Source organism: Camelus dromedarius, chromosome 10 (genome assembly GCF_036321535.1).
Source record: "Camelus dromedarius isolate mCamDro1 chromosome 10, mCamDro1.pat, whole genome shotgun sequence".
Classification (NCBI taxonomy): Eukaryota; Metazoa; Chordata; class Mammalia; order Artiodactyla; family Camelidae; genus Camelus; species Camelus dromedarius.
The window spans coordinates 46,264,869-46,280,583 of NC_087445.1; the positions used below are offsets into that span (position 1 = coordinate 46,264,869).

Consider the following 15,715-nt stretch of genomic DNA (forward strand, 5'->3'; position numbering starts at 1 on the left):
CTGAGCAGAAACAATAAAACTGTGATGGGGCGGATGTGTAATGCCACTGTCAACCTCCCTCCTGAGCCTTGCTCACCTTTGAGAAGCCCAGGCGGGTCCTCAATATAAGATGAAGCTGATTCCTTCCTTCCTCTAAGCCCAGATTCCCAGGATTTCCAAAATGTATACCTAAAACACAGCAAAAACAGAAGATATCACTCAGCTATTACAAGGAACAAAAATATTTGGAAAGAATAAATATCCTAGGTTATGAGAAATAGAGACCATCTTCTTCAAAGGATGTGCTAGCATGAGAACCAAGATTTTTCTCTACATGGACTGTAATTTTCCTTTGAGAAAAATTTTCCTCCTAGGAAGGGGTGGAGGACTTTCTGGGTGACTAGAAGGGACACATTCCCAAAGACAGAGCCTGAGGCAGTGGAGAGAGCGGCTAGAGGTACCTGGCATCCTTGGCCCACATTGGGTGGGAACTTGCTGAAGACACAGGCTTCCTGGGGAGCATGAACACTATTGCTAATACTTAAACCTAAATTTTCCAGGTGTGTCTGTCCAGGTCTTTGAGTTGTCTGTTCCAGCTGAGACAACTCTGGTCCTTAGCACCTGTGTGCTGACTGCATGATGCACTTGTCACCTTCCTTGGATCTGGGTAGGGAGGAGCCCTGTAGTTACATGACTGCCCATCTGCAGGCTCTGCATGGACCTGGACTTCCTCCTGGTGCTGACTTCCTCCCAAATGCTTTTCCAGGATCAGACCCATGACGGCCATGCACTCCTGAACTTCAGTGTCCCCAGTGTTATGAAGACAACTCTGCCTTCACCTGTGCCTGGGCTCCACACAGAGGCTGAAAAGGTCTAGGCTTTTAACAGGGATCTTCCTGCCCTTGCCTTTTCCTGGGACGATAGCAGTGAAAAAAGCTCATTCTTTTATTGAAGGTACTTTTGGGTGGAGCCTGTTCCTTCCAGTACGGAAACTAAGGGGTTTCTGTTCACAAGGATGTCTGCTAATCTCCCAGCCTGGGCAGGGAGATCCCTAATCCCGCATCCCCTACTCAGTGCTTCCCTGTTGCAGGTCTAGGGTTGTCCCTCTCTTCACTTGGGGCTAAATTCTTGTCCTGGCTCTTCCCTGAAGCCTGAAGCCTTGGGATATAGATCTGCTAGGCCAGACTGCTCCCTCTGGCCTCTGTGTAGACACAGAGGGTCTGGGACCTGGGAAAATGTCATGTCCCCACTGAGTACTCTTTGGGGATAGACTATGAAATCTTAGAGGCTAGGCTATCTGAGGACAAGGGCACTTCAATGAGAAAGCACTGAAGCTGGCTCAGAAGCTCTACCTACATTCTGAGCCTTCCCATTCATGGAGGTTACATGGGATATTTGTGGTACTTTAATACCTGTGTAACCATAAACACATACACACACACACACACACACACACACACACACACACACACACACACACAGCTGTATAAAAATCATAGGAGTAAAGAAATTGGGGAAAAGACTAATTCAGCCAGGTCCCAGGGAATGGAGTCTTACTGGGTTATATCACTTTGATCAAGCCCCTGAATCCTTTTATAGTAGTTGTGTTTGTGGTGGGGAGTAATTTTATATGACAGTATTATGACAATCATTTGCTCATTTATATGACAGTAATGTATTCTTTAAGGCTTGTCCATCCCGAATCTTGGGCAACCAGAACTCTTCGTTGTGGAGGACTCCTTGGTCACTGGAGCCCCTTGACCACTCAGACAGACATTTAGCTTCTGGGCATCTCCCAGCTAACTGACTCTAAGAACATCTACCAATTGTAGCTTAGCAGTTGGAGTTTTCTTGTAATTCTCTATCTCCCTGGGCTCTTTGGCTTTTGAAGGAATCCCTAAATTAATCTCCAACATCTTTTTCCTAAAGCGGAAACTCCAAGAAGATGCTCTCCCCTGTGGTGATCCCCTCCAGACACTCTCCTCTTTATTCTCTGCCTCTGGGGCACTGCTTCTCCATAACTGGATTCTGTTGGGACACAACTCCACTCTCATCCCTTGGGTCATGTCCTGCCATTGCTTGACTTGGAGTGACTATGGTCTACCTCTCCTGTCCCCTATACACTCCTGCTCTGCCACAATTTGTTCATGATGATGGGTATGAGAAGCTAGAAAGTTTGTCTGTTCATCTCAGACTGAAGGTCCTGTGTGAACCATGACCAAAATCTCAGGGCCCTCTCGCCTTCCTTGCTCACAGCTGAGGGACAGGGAGAGGACTATCCAGGATGGGGACAATGATCAGCCTGTCTCTCAATCTAGCTAAGGGTTTCTCTCAAAGAACTAGGCAACCTCAGCTTAGCCATCCTTGAAACAATGGGTGACTAAGAGAGAAAGATGGACTGAGAAAGGGGCCATGACTGAGTCTCTATCAACTAAACAGTTTTATAGATTCAAGGACCTTGAGAGGTAAGATTACCTCTACCACACCCAAAACCATATAATCTGGGCTTTCTAGTGCCTGTCTAATGCCTAGACCAAGGAAGGAAAGCTTCCAAGAGGTATTCAGGCAGTGTTCTTGATTCTTTGAGGGTACCAAATATCCAGTTTCCAAGGGGCTATAGGACTTTCCAGGAGGGAGCAATGTATACTTGGCAGCATGCCATGAACAATCCATATCTATTGAGATCCGAGTCTAAGAAGTCTACCCCAGCTTCTTGTCCAAGTAAACCTTCAGGGCATTTTCTAGTTGCTTCTAGTCTAGGTTCTCTTTTGAACACATTGGTAAGTCATTTTCTGATCCATTCCCAGAGTGACTCAACAAATCACTTTTTATCTCCTCTGTAGAATTATCCTCCAAAACCTTCACTGGGTTGCTTTCTGGATTTCTTGACAGTTTACTTTTGTGGCCATTTCTCAGGCTATGTCCCATACTCTTCCCAAGTCATTCTCTAACTGGAATTTTGCTGGGCCGTTCACATAGAAACTATCTGGGTACCACAATCCAATTATTCTTAGATCATTGCTGTTTCTGGCCCATAAACACGGAGGGCTATGAAAGTCTATGATCATTCCTTAGCTGAGATTTACCTTTTAGTTGCCCTGAGGCAGCATCAGTGCCAGAGACCCTTGGATCCTGCAGGCCAGGACCCACTAGTGTTACATAGAAGTCTTTCAAAGGTGATGCTTTCCAAATATTATTGCTTATGGCAAATTCTCTACAAAAAAATGGAAACTGGAACATAGGGCTGGGATGCCAGGCTATACTGAAAAAAGTTCAAACACACAAATTTTCAATCTGCTTCTGTAACATGTATTAAAGTTCAACTGGAGTGAGAGACTGTACCTCATGCTTGGTCCAAGGTAAGGATACTCCAAAAGCCCTAATCTGGGGTGGAGAAGAAGCTAGTAAGAGTGGGAGCAAGGATTGAAGGTAGGTCTGAGGCAGGGGCTGAGAACAAAACAAGGTTCAGAGCTGGGGAAGCAGTGGAAATATTTAGCCTGCATTTAAACTTGGGGGATAGAGGAAAAGGCACTGGAGATACCACTGAATAAAACAAAGGGAGACTCCAGTGGGGAACAACCACCACAAACCAGGACAGTAGCCACAAGGGACTCACTGTGCAGAGAGGGGAGACCCTAGAAGAGCTGGCTCCATTTGTGCTACAAATGGTCCCCCCAGTTTTAAGGATGTAGGAGCTGCTGAAAACTGTGCAGTTGATGTCATTTGTCATCTCAGTGTTCCACAGTGGTTGGGAGCTTTGGTTTCCTGCATGTCAGCAAATGACTCTAAAATAGTCCCAGAAGAAATGAATGAATGAATGAACGAATAAATAAATAAATAAATAAATCCATCCATCCTCTCAGCAAAGACAGGGAGACTCACTGGTTCTAATGATCTAACAAAACCTCTGTCCAATCACTAACTGGCCACTAAGCTAACCAAGCAGAGACCTAGTGGCCACAAACAACAAAGAATATAGATCTTACAGAATTAGTTCAGGAAAAGTCATTATGCAAACAACAAAATGGCAACAAAAACAACAAACTCTGGAGAGACTATGATTTCTAAAGTCCCCATGTTATATTATTTTAAATGTCTGATTCCCAATAAAAACTATAAAACATGCAAAGAAACAAAAAAGTTTGTCCCATATGCATATGCAGGGGAAAAAACAACTATCAATAAAAAGAAACCCTGAGGAAGCACATATACTGGATTTACCAAAGACTTTAAATCAGCCATTCAAAATATGTTCAAAGATGTAAAGAAAACTATGTCTTTAAAAAAACTAACAAAGATAAAAAAATAGGTCATCAAATAAATAGGAGATAGGAACTACCTTTTAAATACAACCAAATAGAAACTCTAAAGTTGAAAAGTACAATAACTGAAATGAAATTTTCAATAGGAACTCAAAAACAGATCTGAGCAGGTGGAAGAAAAATCAGTGAATCTGAAGATAAGTCAATTGAGATTACATAATGTGAAGAACAGAAAGGAAAAGTAACGAAGAAAAATTAACAGAGCCCAGGAGACCTGTGGGACCTTTTCTTAGAAAGGAAAATTACAACCCAACATTCATTATGAAAATAGAGGCAAAAATCCTTAACAAAATATTAGCAAATTGAACTCAACAGCATATTGAAAGAATTATTCACCATAACTAAGTGGGATTTATTCCAGGAATACAAAGGCAGTTCAACATAAGAAAATCAATCAATGTAATGCATCATACTAATAGAATAAAGGGGAAAAAACACATGATCATCTCATTGACACAGAAAAAAACATATGACAAAATCCAAACTTTTCATGCTACAAACTCAGAAATAAGAAATAGAAGAAAAGTTCCTCAATAAGACAATGAGCATTTATTTTTAAACTCACAGCTAGCATCATACTATGGTGAAAGACTGAAAGTATTTCCCCTAAGATCAGAAAGAAGCCAAAGATGCTCACTTTTACTACTGCTATGCAACACTGTACTGGAAGTTCTAACCAGAGCTCTTAGATAAGAAAAATAAATAGAAGTTATCCAAATTGAAAAGGAAATGGTGAAACTATTTATATTCACAGATGATATGATCTTATATATAGAAAATCCCAAAGAAACCACAAGAAAGCTAGTAGAGCTAATAAATGAATTCAACAAAGTTGCGGGGTACAAGATTAACACACAAAAATCAGTTGTGTTTCTCTATGCACCACAAATGACAATCCAACAAGGAAATTATGAAAGCAATTCCATTTATAATAGAATATAAAAATATCACATACTTAGGAATAAATCTAACCAAGGAAGTAAAGAACTTGTATGGTGAAAACTATAAAATATTGCTGAAAGAAATTAAAGAAGGGCTACATAAATGGAAAGACATCCTGTGTCCATAGATAGGAAGACTTAACGTTGTTAAGATGTCATTATTACCCGAAGTGATCTACAGATTAAACACAATTCCTGTCAAAATTCCAACTACCTGTTTTGCAGAAATGGAAAAATCCAACCTCAAAATCACATGGAATTGCAAGGAGTCCCCAGTAGCCAGAACAATCTTGAAAGAGAATAAAGTAGAAGGACTCACACTTTCTGACTTCAAAACTTACCACAAAACTACACTAATTAAAACAATATGGTACTAACATATGGATAAACATACAGACAAATGGAATAGAATAAAGAACCCAAAAATAAACCCTCATGCATAATGTTAATTGATTTTTTAAAAGGGTTCCAATACCATTCAATGGGGAAAGAACCATCTTTTCAACAAGTGGTGCTGAGAAAACTGAACATTTACATTACATGTAAAAATTAACTCAAAATGGATCAAAGACCTAAACTTAAGAGCTAAAACTATAAAACTTTAGGGAGAAAACACAGGGAAAAAACTTTATGACATTGGATTTGTAAACAATTTCATGGGTATGACACCAAAAGTACAGGAAACAAGAGAAAAAAATAGATAATTAAACTTCATAAAAATTAAAAATTTCTATGCATCATAGGACACTATCAAGAAAGTGAAAAGAATGGGAAAATATTTGCAAATTATAAATCTAATAAGAGATTAGTATCTAGAATATAAAAACAACTCAACAAAAAAAAGCAAATAAACTAAATCAAACATAAGGACTTAAATAGACATTTCTCCAAAGAAGATACACAAATAGCCAATAAGCACATGAAAAGATGCTCAACTTCATTAGCATAGAGGGAAATGCAAATCAAAACCACAGTCAGATACCACTTCTACCTATTAAGATGGCTATAATTAAAAAAACAGAAAATAAGAAGTGTTTACAAGGATATGGAGAAATCAGAACCCTTGTGCATTGCTGATGGGAATGTAAAATAGTGCAGACACTGTGGAGAACAGTTTAATGGAACAACCATATCATCCAGCAATTCTACCAAATATCCAAAAGAATTGAAAGCAGGAACTTGAACATATATTTGTACATCAACGTGCATAGCAGCATTATTCACAAAAGCCAAAGATGCAAACAACCCAAGTGTCCATCAACAAATGACTGGATAAACAAAATGCAGTATTTACATTCAATGGAATATAAGTCAGCCAAGAAGTGAAAATTTTTATATATGCTACAACATGGATAAATCTGAAAAACATTAGGCTAAGTGAAATTAACTAGACACAGCAGGACAAATATTGTATGAATCCACTTACATAAGGTACCTAGAGTAGGCAAATCTATAGGGACAGAAAGGAGAATAGAGGTTACCAGGATCTGGGGTTGGGGGAGGGAGTTATTATTTAATGGGTATAGAATTTATGCTGGGAATGATGAAAAAATTTTAGGAATAGATAGTGGTGATGATTATACAACATTGTGAATGTATCTAATGCCTAAATCTGAGTTGTACACTTACAAATGGTTAAAATGAAAAATATTATGCTATATGTATTTTATCACACTAAAAACAATGAAGTCTACACCTAAAACTAATACAGTGTTATGTGTCAATTATCTCTCAATAAAAATTAATTGATTTAAAAGAAACAACAATGACACAAAAATGGATCAAAGACCTAGGTATAAGAGCTAAAGCCACAAAACTTTTAGAGGAAAACACAGGAGTAAATCTTCATGATCTTGTATTTGGCAATGGATTCTTAGATATGACACCAAATATGTGAGCAACCAGAGGAAAAATAGAAAAATTGGACTTCATCAAAATTAAAAACTTTTGTGCTTTAAAGGGCACTATAAGAGAGTGAAAAGATTACTCAAAGAATGGGAGAAAGTATTCGCAAATCATATATTTATAAGGGTTTGGTATCCGGAATATATAAAATACTCTTATAACTCAAAACAAAAAGACAATCTTACCCAGTTTTAAAATAGGCAAAAGACTTGAATAGAAATTTTGCCAAAGTATAAGATACTTAAATGGCAAAAAAAACACATGAGAAGATGTCAACATCATTAGTCACTAGGGAACAATTATACATTGCTGGGAAATGTAAAATGGTGCAGTTACTTAGAAAATAGTTTCGTGGTTCTTCAAAAATTCAAACAGAATTATCATAGACCCAACAATCTCACTCCAAGGTACATACCCAAGAGAAATGAAAACATTCCCATAAAAACTTATACACAAATGTTTATACCAGCACTGTTCATAATAACCAAAAGATTAAAACAACTCATATGCCCACCAACAGACAAACTGAAAAACAAAGTGGTGTATTCATACAATGGAATATTATTCAGCCATTAAAAAGGAATGAGGTACTGGTACATGCTACAAGGATAAACTTTCAAAATCTTATGCTATGTGAAATAAGCTAGATGCAAAAGTTCAATTATATATTCCATTTATATGAGATATCCAGAACAGGCACATCTATAGAGACAATCTACCCAGAAACTAGATTAATGGTTGCCAGGGGCTGAGAGAAGAGAGGAATGAGGAGTGTATTAATGGGCACACCTCTTACTGAGATGATAAAAATGTTTTGGAATTAGATAGGGTGATGATTTGCAGAACCTTGAGAATACCCTAAAAACTACTGAATTGTATACTATAAGAGGTGAATTCTATCAGAGAAATGTAAATCAAAACTACAATGAGGTATCACCTCACACTGGTCAGTATAACCATCATTAAAAAGTCCACAAATGATAAATGCTGGAGAAGGTGTGGAGAAAAGGGAACTCTCCTACATTGTTGGTGGGAATGTAATTTGGTGCAGCCACTATGGAGAATAGTATGGAGATTCCTTAAGAAACTAAAATAGAGCTACCACAAAATCCAGCAATCCCACTCCTGGACATTTATCTAGAGAAAATTCTAATTTGAACAGACACATGTACCCCAATGTTCACAGCAGCAGTATTTACAATAGCCAAGATATGGAAGCAACCTAAATGTCCATTGACAGATGACTGGATAAAGAAGATGTGATGTATATCTTGGATAAAGAAGATAGATAGATAAGTAGATAGGTAGATAGATAGAGATAGATAGATAGACAGACAGATAGATAGATAATGGAATACTACTCAACCATAAAAAAGAATGAAATAATGCCATTTGCAGCAACATGGGTGGACCTAGAGATGGTCATACTAAGTGAAGTAAGTCAGACAGAGAAAGATAAATATATGATACCACTTATATATGAATCTTAAAAAAAAGATACAAATGAACTTACTTACAAAACAAAGAGACTCACAGACATAGAAAACAAACTTATGGTTACCAAAGAGGAAAGGGGGAGAGATGGATAAACCAGGAGTTTGGGATTAGCAGATACAAACTAGTATATATAAAATAGATAAACAACTAGGGCCTAATGTATAGTACAAGGAACTACATTCAGTATCTTGTAATAATCTATAATGAAAAAGAATACATAAATGTATAACTAAATGTACACTATGCTGTACACCAGAAACTAACACAACATTGTAAATCAATTAAAATTCAATAAAAATAAATAAATAAATAGATAGATAAAGGGCTGAATTCTAAAGTATGGGGATTACTTCTCAATTTTTAGAAATTTTTAAAAATGAGTAAGAGGGATCCATGCATAAGAGGTTGATATCCTAAGAAAAGGTGGAGTCAGGTGAGGTGAAATGGTCCAGACACAAAGTCTAGCTAGAGAATAGGATCTGAGAGTGCTCTGAAGGAAGAAGGGCAAAGGCAAATGTTACAGGTAAAAGACAATCCAATAAGTAAGTGGGATTCAGTGGCAAAAAGGGCTGGTGGCCAAAAGACACATGGTGGTGAGAGTAATAAAAAGACTGGTCATAAAGAGAGACCCAGTCTTGAGAATTTGTGGGGAGGTAGGGGAGTAGCAGAGATCCTGAACAAAGATGAAAGTTAGGGGTAGGGTCAAAGATTAAGTGAATAAAAAGGAAAAGAGAGAGACCAGTGGCAAGGAGAGCTCCAGAGATGGAGGAGATAAAGCTATCAGGGAATGAAAAAAATAGGTCAGTGAAAATATGGGGGCAAATTGCAGAGTGACTTCTAATGGAAGGAAGAAGGCCAGTGATGTGAATGAAAAGAGTGACGTAAGGCTGGGGCCCACTAAAATGTTGGGGTAAAATTAAAGGAAGAAAGCTAATGAAGAAAGCTAAGGTAGGTATGGCATGGGAAGATGGGCCTCTGTAGGTCCTCAGGCTGACTGGGTGATAAATAGGACAGTATGAGAGGGCTCTTAATTGGTTTTCTAAAGGGTCTGGTGAGAATGGGGAGGCCAGAGCAAGAAGGAGTGGCTCAGGCACAGAACCTGTGGAAGCCAATGGGACACAAAGAGGGCACCTTCCCCAGCCTCCCCAAACATCAAAAGATCAACTTCTACAGTCACTCTTCTCATGATCCTCCCAGTAGGGATCTTGCTACAAAGAGCTCTCATGAAGAAGCTGCCCCAACTCTACCCAAAAAAAAGAAGCATGCCATCTGGCTGCAAAAGACAGGACATACAAAATACAGTCAGGAGCGTAATGGGGATAGGAGGGCCCAGTAGGCCTGGTAGGAGTCACATTTCCCCACGTCACTGACTTCATGATACGTCTTTTATTCCGCAAGCAGGGGCTTTCTTTCACATTCCCTTCCCTGTAGGTTTATCCTCCCATGTCAGCCTCAGTTGCACTGGGGCCTGGAATCACATAAGCCATGCTAGGAAGAGGAGGACAGGAAAGAGGGAGAAGAGATTAATTAAATACTTGCTTTTCCGAAGAGCAAGCAGGTCCCACATTACATGAGCTCCTTTCTGGCGAGCTCTCCCAGCCGGAAAACCAGGAGACTCAGTCACGTGCGGTGAAGGTAGGAGCAAAGGCTCTTATAGGAGGCTGAACAAAACTGTCCTCTGGGGAAGGCCCTTGGGAGACTAGACTCTAAGACCCTAAGCATTAGTACACACGGTCAAATAGTCACTGACAACAGACAGGCTAAAGTCTGGAATAGTGTTTTATACTTTATTCCATCTGATCCTCATAACCACGCTGTGAGGGATGAAGGTCAGGTGTATCTCAAGGAGGAATCTGAACCTTAAAAACGTGAAACAGTTTGTCCCAAATCAGGACCCAAAAGTTCGGCCTCCAGATATCTGTTCCACCGTGTCTCACACTGCCACCTGGTGGGCAAGACCCACTGGCCAGCTCCACCGTTCTTTCACTCCTGTGGATGGGCCGAGCAGGGGACTGGGGAAGCGTTCTTGGATCTGACTCCTTCCTCTGACTCTCCCTGCTGAGGCCTTTGTTTTCTAAGAGGGATGAGCTCCAGTGGCTGATGCCCTTAGAGACTGTGGATGTGGACCTGGGTCTCATGGAAAGGAGACACTGAGGTTTAACCCTTACCTACCAAATGCTCCCTCTCTGTTCCTCTTCTTCCCTCTGCACTGATGCTGAAAACAAAAAAGGAAGGGGTTTGGACTCACTTCTTACTCTTCTCTCTCTAGGCAATTTGCAGACATTCATTATATATGAATAATATTATTTTCTACATGGAATTAATGAAATTCTGGGCTCTTACCCAGAAATCATTTTTAAATAATTGAAGTATTTTCTATTTGTTCTTCTTTGAAAATATTAAATAAATGTTTTCTGTATGTGATCCTCAATTGATTTTTAGTCAGTAGTCCTTACCAAAAAGGGTAAACAATCTCAGACCAACAGGTACATGAACTTTCCATTCGATAGGAATTTGTCCTCTGGGTATAGAGCTTAGACTGCAGCATTTCAGCATTGCTCTCCAGATCAGTTCAATCACAAAGGAAACTCTTGATCCAGAGATACCTGAGAAGGTAAGGTCACTGATGAATGGTTGTTGAAAGACTGTTCTCCTGCAAGTATTTTGAACTGTCTTCATAATTTAATCCTATGTTGTCACATATGGTAGCCACTAGTCACATGTGGCTAAAGCACTTTGAAGTGTGGCTAGTCTGAACTGAGATGTGCTGTAAGTGTAAAGTATACACTGGATTTGAAGATAGTACCAAAAAAGGATGAAAGATGTCTCAGTAATTATTTGTTCATATTGCTTACATGTTGAAATGACTGTTAAAGGAAACTTCTTATAAAATTTGTTCTTAATGTCTCTAAATATTTGTCAAATGTCTCTTAATATTGTCCATTTTACTATCTGTGAAAATTTTTTACACAACCAACAGCTTTTTCATTCTTCTCTACTGTCAAGTATTTTTTTGGTGTTTATCACTCAGAAACACACTTTTTCACAACAGACTTATGCAGCATTGGTGATTAATCTCGTTAAGCACTGGGTCTCACTCTGTTGTCAACTATGAGGATTCATTCAAGTGAATTTCCTTCACACAACATAAAGGAAATCATCTGACAAAGGGAATTTTAGTGTACAACATTATACACAATATTATATGCACAATAATGGCACAGTAACTATAACATGTCAAAAAATATATAAAGAAACAACTATAAATGTTGTTTAAAAACTTGAGATTTCTATACACATACTTTAAAACATTGATGAGAAAATGGATCATGTGCTGTCACACATTTAAAATAAAGTGTTTGGAAGGAGAAAGTCAAATAAGGATGATTTAACTCATATGTGAAATATTAAAAATAAAAATAAAATAAATGAACAAACAAAATCAAACAAAAATAAACACAAAGATGCCAAGAATACAGTAGTGGTTATCAGAGGGTCAGGGGCAGGGAGGACAGCAAAATGGGTAAAGGGGATCAACTGTACAGTGATGAACAGAAACTAAATTTTTTATTGTGAGCATGAGGTAGAAATATAATGTTCCACACATGAAACTTACATAATGTTATAAACCAATGTTACCTCAATAAAAATAAATTAATTAATTAAAATTAAGTGTTTGCATTCTAGTTAAACATGGTGGATCAAACATACTTGTTTATCTCCTCTCTCACCCAAAATTCCATTAAAAGCAAAGGAAAAACAAAATAAACTATTAAAAATGACAGGAATGAGAGGGGATATATAAAAGATTTCCACAAAGAATTAAAAATTTAAAAATAAAAAAAGTTTTAAATAAAATAAAAGATGCCAACAAACTTGTAGCAGATGGAAATCAAATGGAGGAGTGGTAACTGACTTAGCAAAGCAAAGTAACTACCAAGTTAAGTACCTGCAGAAGAGAACAGGGTAAATCAAACCTCAAACAGACCCAGAAAGTGGAGATTGAGCTTGAAGTAAGGAACTGTAAATGATTATTTGATGATTTTCAGCTATGTGATAAGCAGGCTTGAGAGAGACTACAGATATACAGAAAACCAGATAATGAGAAAACTTAGTACTGGAAAAACAAAAAGTTGTATAAAAAAGGAAACACAATAGAGGTATACTGTTTGACACACGGTAAATTATATTTATACAGTCTAAAAAAACATTGAATACTGATTTAACCAAAAATTTTAACTCTATTAGTAGTATGGGGGAAGAAAAATGGAGATGACTATGAAAGCCTAGTCTTCATCTTCCATAGTTAGAAACCAATATATACTGTCTAAAATTAATAAGTCAAGAAATATTGGTAAAAGTATATTTTTTAAAAATAAGGATGTCAACAATACAAAAAAAAAGAAAATAGCCAAAAGAACTCAAAGTGGTTACCTCTGGAAAGCACAACTTGCAGTAGAAAAAAGTGGGAGAAAAATACCTGCTTTTTGTTAAAAGACATAAATTACTACCTGACTTTTAAAACAATGTGCATACATTACTCTGATTTAAAAAAAGAAATTTTTTTAATGACCAAAAAAAAAAAAATCAAACAAGTATTTCACAGCAATTCCATGGTAAAAATCTGCAAGTAAGTTTGAAATAGAATCCAATTTTTTTAAATGAAGTTTATAAGATTTCTATTTCTAGTAATTTAACAAGGCTAAATATTATGAAATACCCTTCTACTGCGAAACATCTAAATCCTGGCTAAACTAGAGCAAATACACTTTTACAGGCATTGCAGAGCTTACAGGAAAGTAAGGGAAGCTCTCAAAAGAAAGAAGAGAGAGAGAGAGAGCAAGCAAGCAAGCAAGCAGGAAAGAAAAGAAAGAAAGAAAGAAAGAAAGAAAGAAAGAAAGAAAGAAAGAAAGAAAGAAAGAAAGAAAGAAAGAAAGAAAGAAAGAAAGAAGGAAAGGGAAAGAAAGAAAGAAAGGAAGAAAGGGAAAGAAAGAAAAAGGAAGGAAGACAGAAAGAAAGAAGGAGGAAAGAAGACAGAAAGAAAGAAAAGAAAGAGGCAGGGAGGAAGGAAGGACGGGAAAAAAAGAAAGGGGATTGGAGGAAGGGAAACAGGGAGAGAGGAAAGGAGGAACAAAGAAATTCTAGAGCCAAAATTAGATGGAAAGCCAACACAGACACCAGGGCTGCCCTAAAAACATGCCCAACCCAGAAACCTAAAGCTTTGCTGGTTATCAGCCCCACTGAGGAAGAGTATTTAGACTTGACAAAGTAGGGGAGCTGAATCTAAGAACTGCACATAAAGCCAGGCAACCAAAAGGGCTATATCTTGAAGACATGAACAGAAAAATCTGCATACTGGAAACAAGAAGCAATAACAACAACAAAAAACAATCTGTCTCTGGTGACACTAAGAATGGGGAGTAGAGACAGATTTGAGAAACAGACAAAATAGCAAATCAGTAGAAAAACTAACATTTATTTGAGTAAGTTTTCCTTATAATTTATAATCATAGCCCGAAGCTCAGAAAGACCTGTGACTTGAATTTATACTATACTCACAGTCTGAGAAATCTCAATCCAAGAAATAAGCAGAAACAACAGTTCCAGGTTGGTAGAATCTTTTAGCACCTAGGAAAAACCAAGACAAATCATCTCAATCCAGTCCCTTCAGGATTCACAAAGTTAAGGTTTAACCAAATGTGAGCTCCTACAAACATATATCAAACATACAAGGAAACAGACCTCCATAACCAAGAATCTTGAAAGACTGCAAATTGAAAAATAAGACATGCTCAGACTGCTGATATTAAAATTTTAAGTCATTATATATAAAGTAAATAGATTTAAAGTGTTTTAAAAGATGTTTTAACCGAAAAGACAGAGATAATCACTATGTAGAGCATAAAGAAGAGACATTTAGCCCAACCTAGACCTTCAGGGTAGATTTCCTGAGGAGATGATGCCTGAATTAAGATAGAAGGACAATTAAGAATTAGCCAGGTGGAAAAAAGTGATGAGGGCAATCCAGACAGAGAAATCAAAATCATGAAAAGCAAAGATATGGAAGCAATGAACAGTATGGGGGACTACAAGCATTCCTCTATTACTAGAATAACAAATGCCAGCAGGTAATGGCAAGAGAAATCAAAGAAGTAGAGAAAGATCTGCATCTGGAGGGTTCTCTATACCATGCAGAAAGTATGACCACGCTGAAGGGTTTTAAGGAGGGTAGTATCATGAACATTTTTGTTTTAGGTAGATTGCATTGGCAGTAGTGAAGGAAAAGGATTTAAGATGTCCAAGCTGGAGGAATGGAGATCAGCTAGGAGGCTACTGCACAGTTTACAGGAGAAATGATGAGGGCCTGAACTACTAGGGTGACAGTAGCAATGGGGAAGAGAGATAGATTAGAGAAACAGTAGCTATTTAGCAAAAGTTGGTGACTGATGACTAATAGGAAAGATGAAGAGGGAGCAGTGTGGAATGGCCCCTATGTTTCTTGCCTGGGTGACTAGGCAATACTAATTGCTTTGGGGAATACAACAGGAAGAGCACGTTGGGACAGAAAAAGAAAATGACCTAAGTTATAAAGATGTTAAGCCTGGGATACCTGTGGGAAATCGAGCTTGGGGATGTTTAGCAAGCAACTGGAATTTCTGAAAATGAAGCTCACAGAAGTCAGTGCTAATTCACTACTTCAGAGACTCTACTTCAGAGAATAACACAGTCATCAAAAATGATATTTAGAAGAGTTTATGGTGTTTAGAAAAGGCTTATGCTAAAATATTAACCATTTACCTCCCTTACAAAAACCTACATTTATTTAAACAATGTAAAAATATGAATAGCCAAGTCTGGAAAGAAATATGTCAAACTGCTATGGAAATTATTTTGAGGTTGGAAGTTTATGGGATTCTTCCTTCTACTTTTTTCATATATTCTAAATTCAGTATATAATACTACGATAACGGGAAGAACTAAAAAACAAACAAACAAACAAAAAACAAACCAGCAACATTTCTTCTTACCTCTACTGGGAATACAGCTAGAGTTCCTATCAAACACAGGACC

The 15,715-nt window shown here is 37.8% G+C and overlaps 1 long non-coding RNA gene across 2 annotated transcripts; it reads right to left on the reverse strand.

Annotated features, from left to right (window-relative positions):
* Window positions 1–8: 8 nt before the first annotated feature.
* On the reverse strand, window positions 9–15,491 carry LOC135322273 (uncharacterized). 2 transcript variants are annotated; one of them, XR_010382714.1, is made up of 4 exons: window positions 14,204–15,491; window positions 11,101–11,250; window positions 10,817–10,859; window positions 9–168 (listed from the first exon to the last, which is right to left on the reverse strand). It is a non-coding gene; the product is annotated as an uncharacterized LOC135322273 (long non-coding RNA). The 2 variants fall into 2 exon arrangements; XR_010382713.1 differs by having other exon boundaries at window positions 10,813–10,859.
* Between the last annotated feature and the right edge of the window lie 224 nt (window positions 15,492–15,715).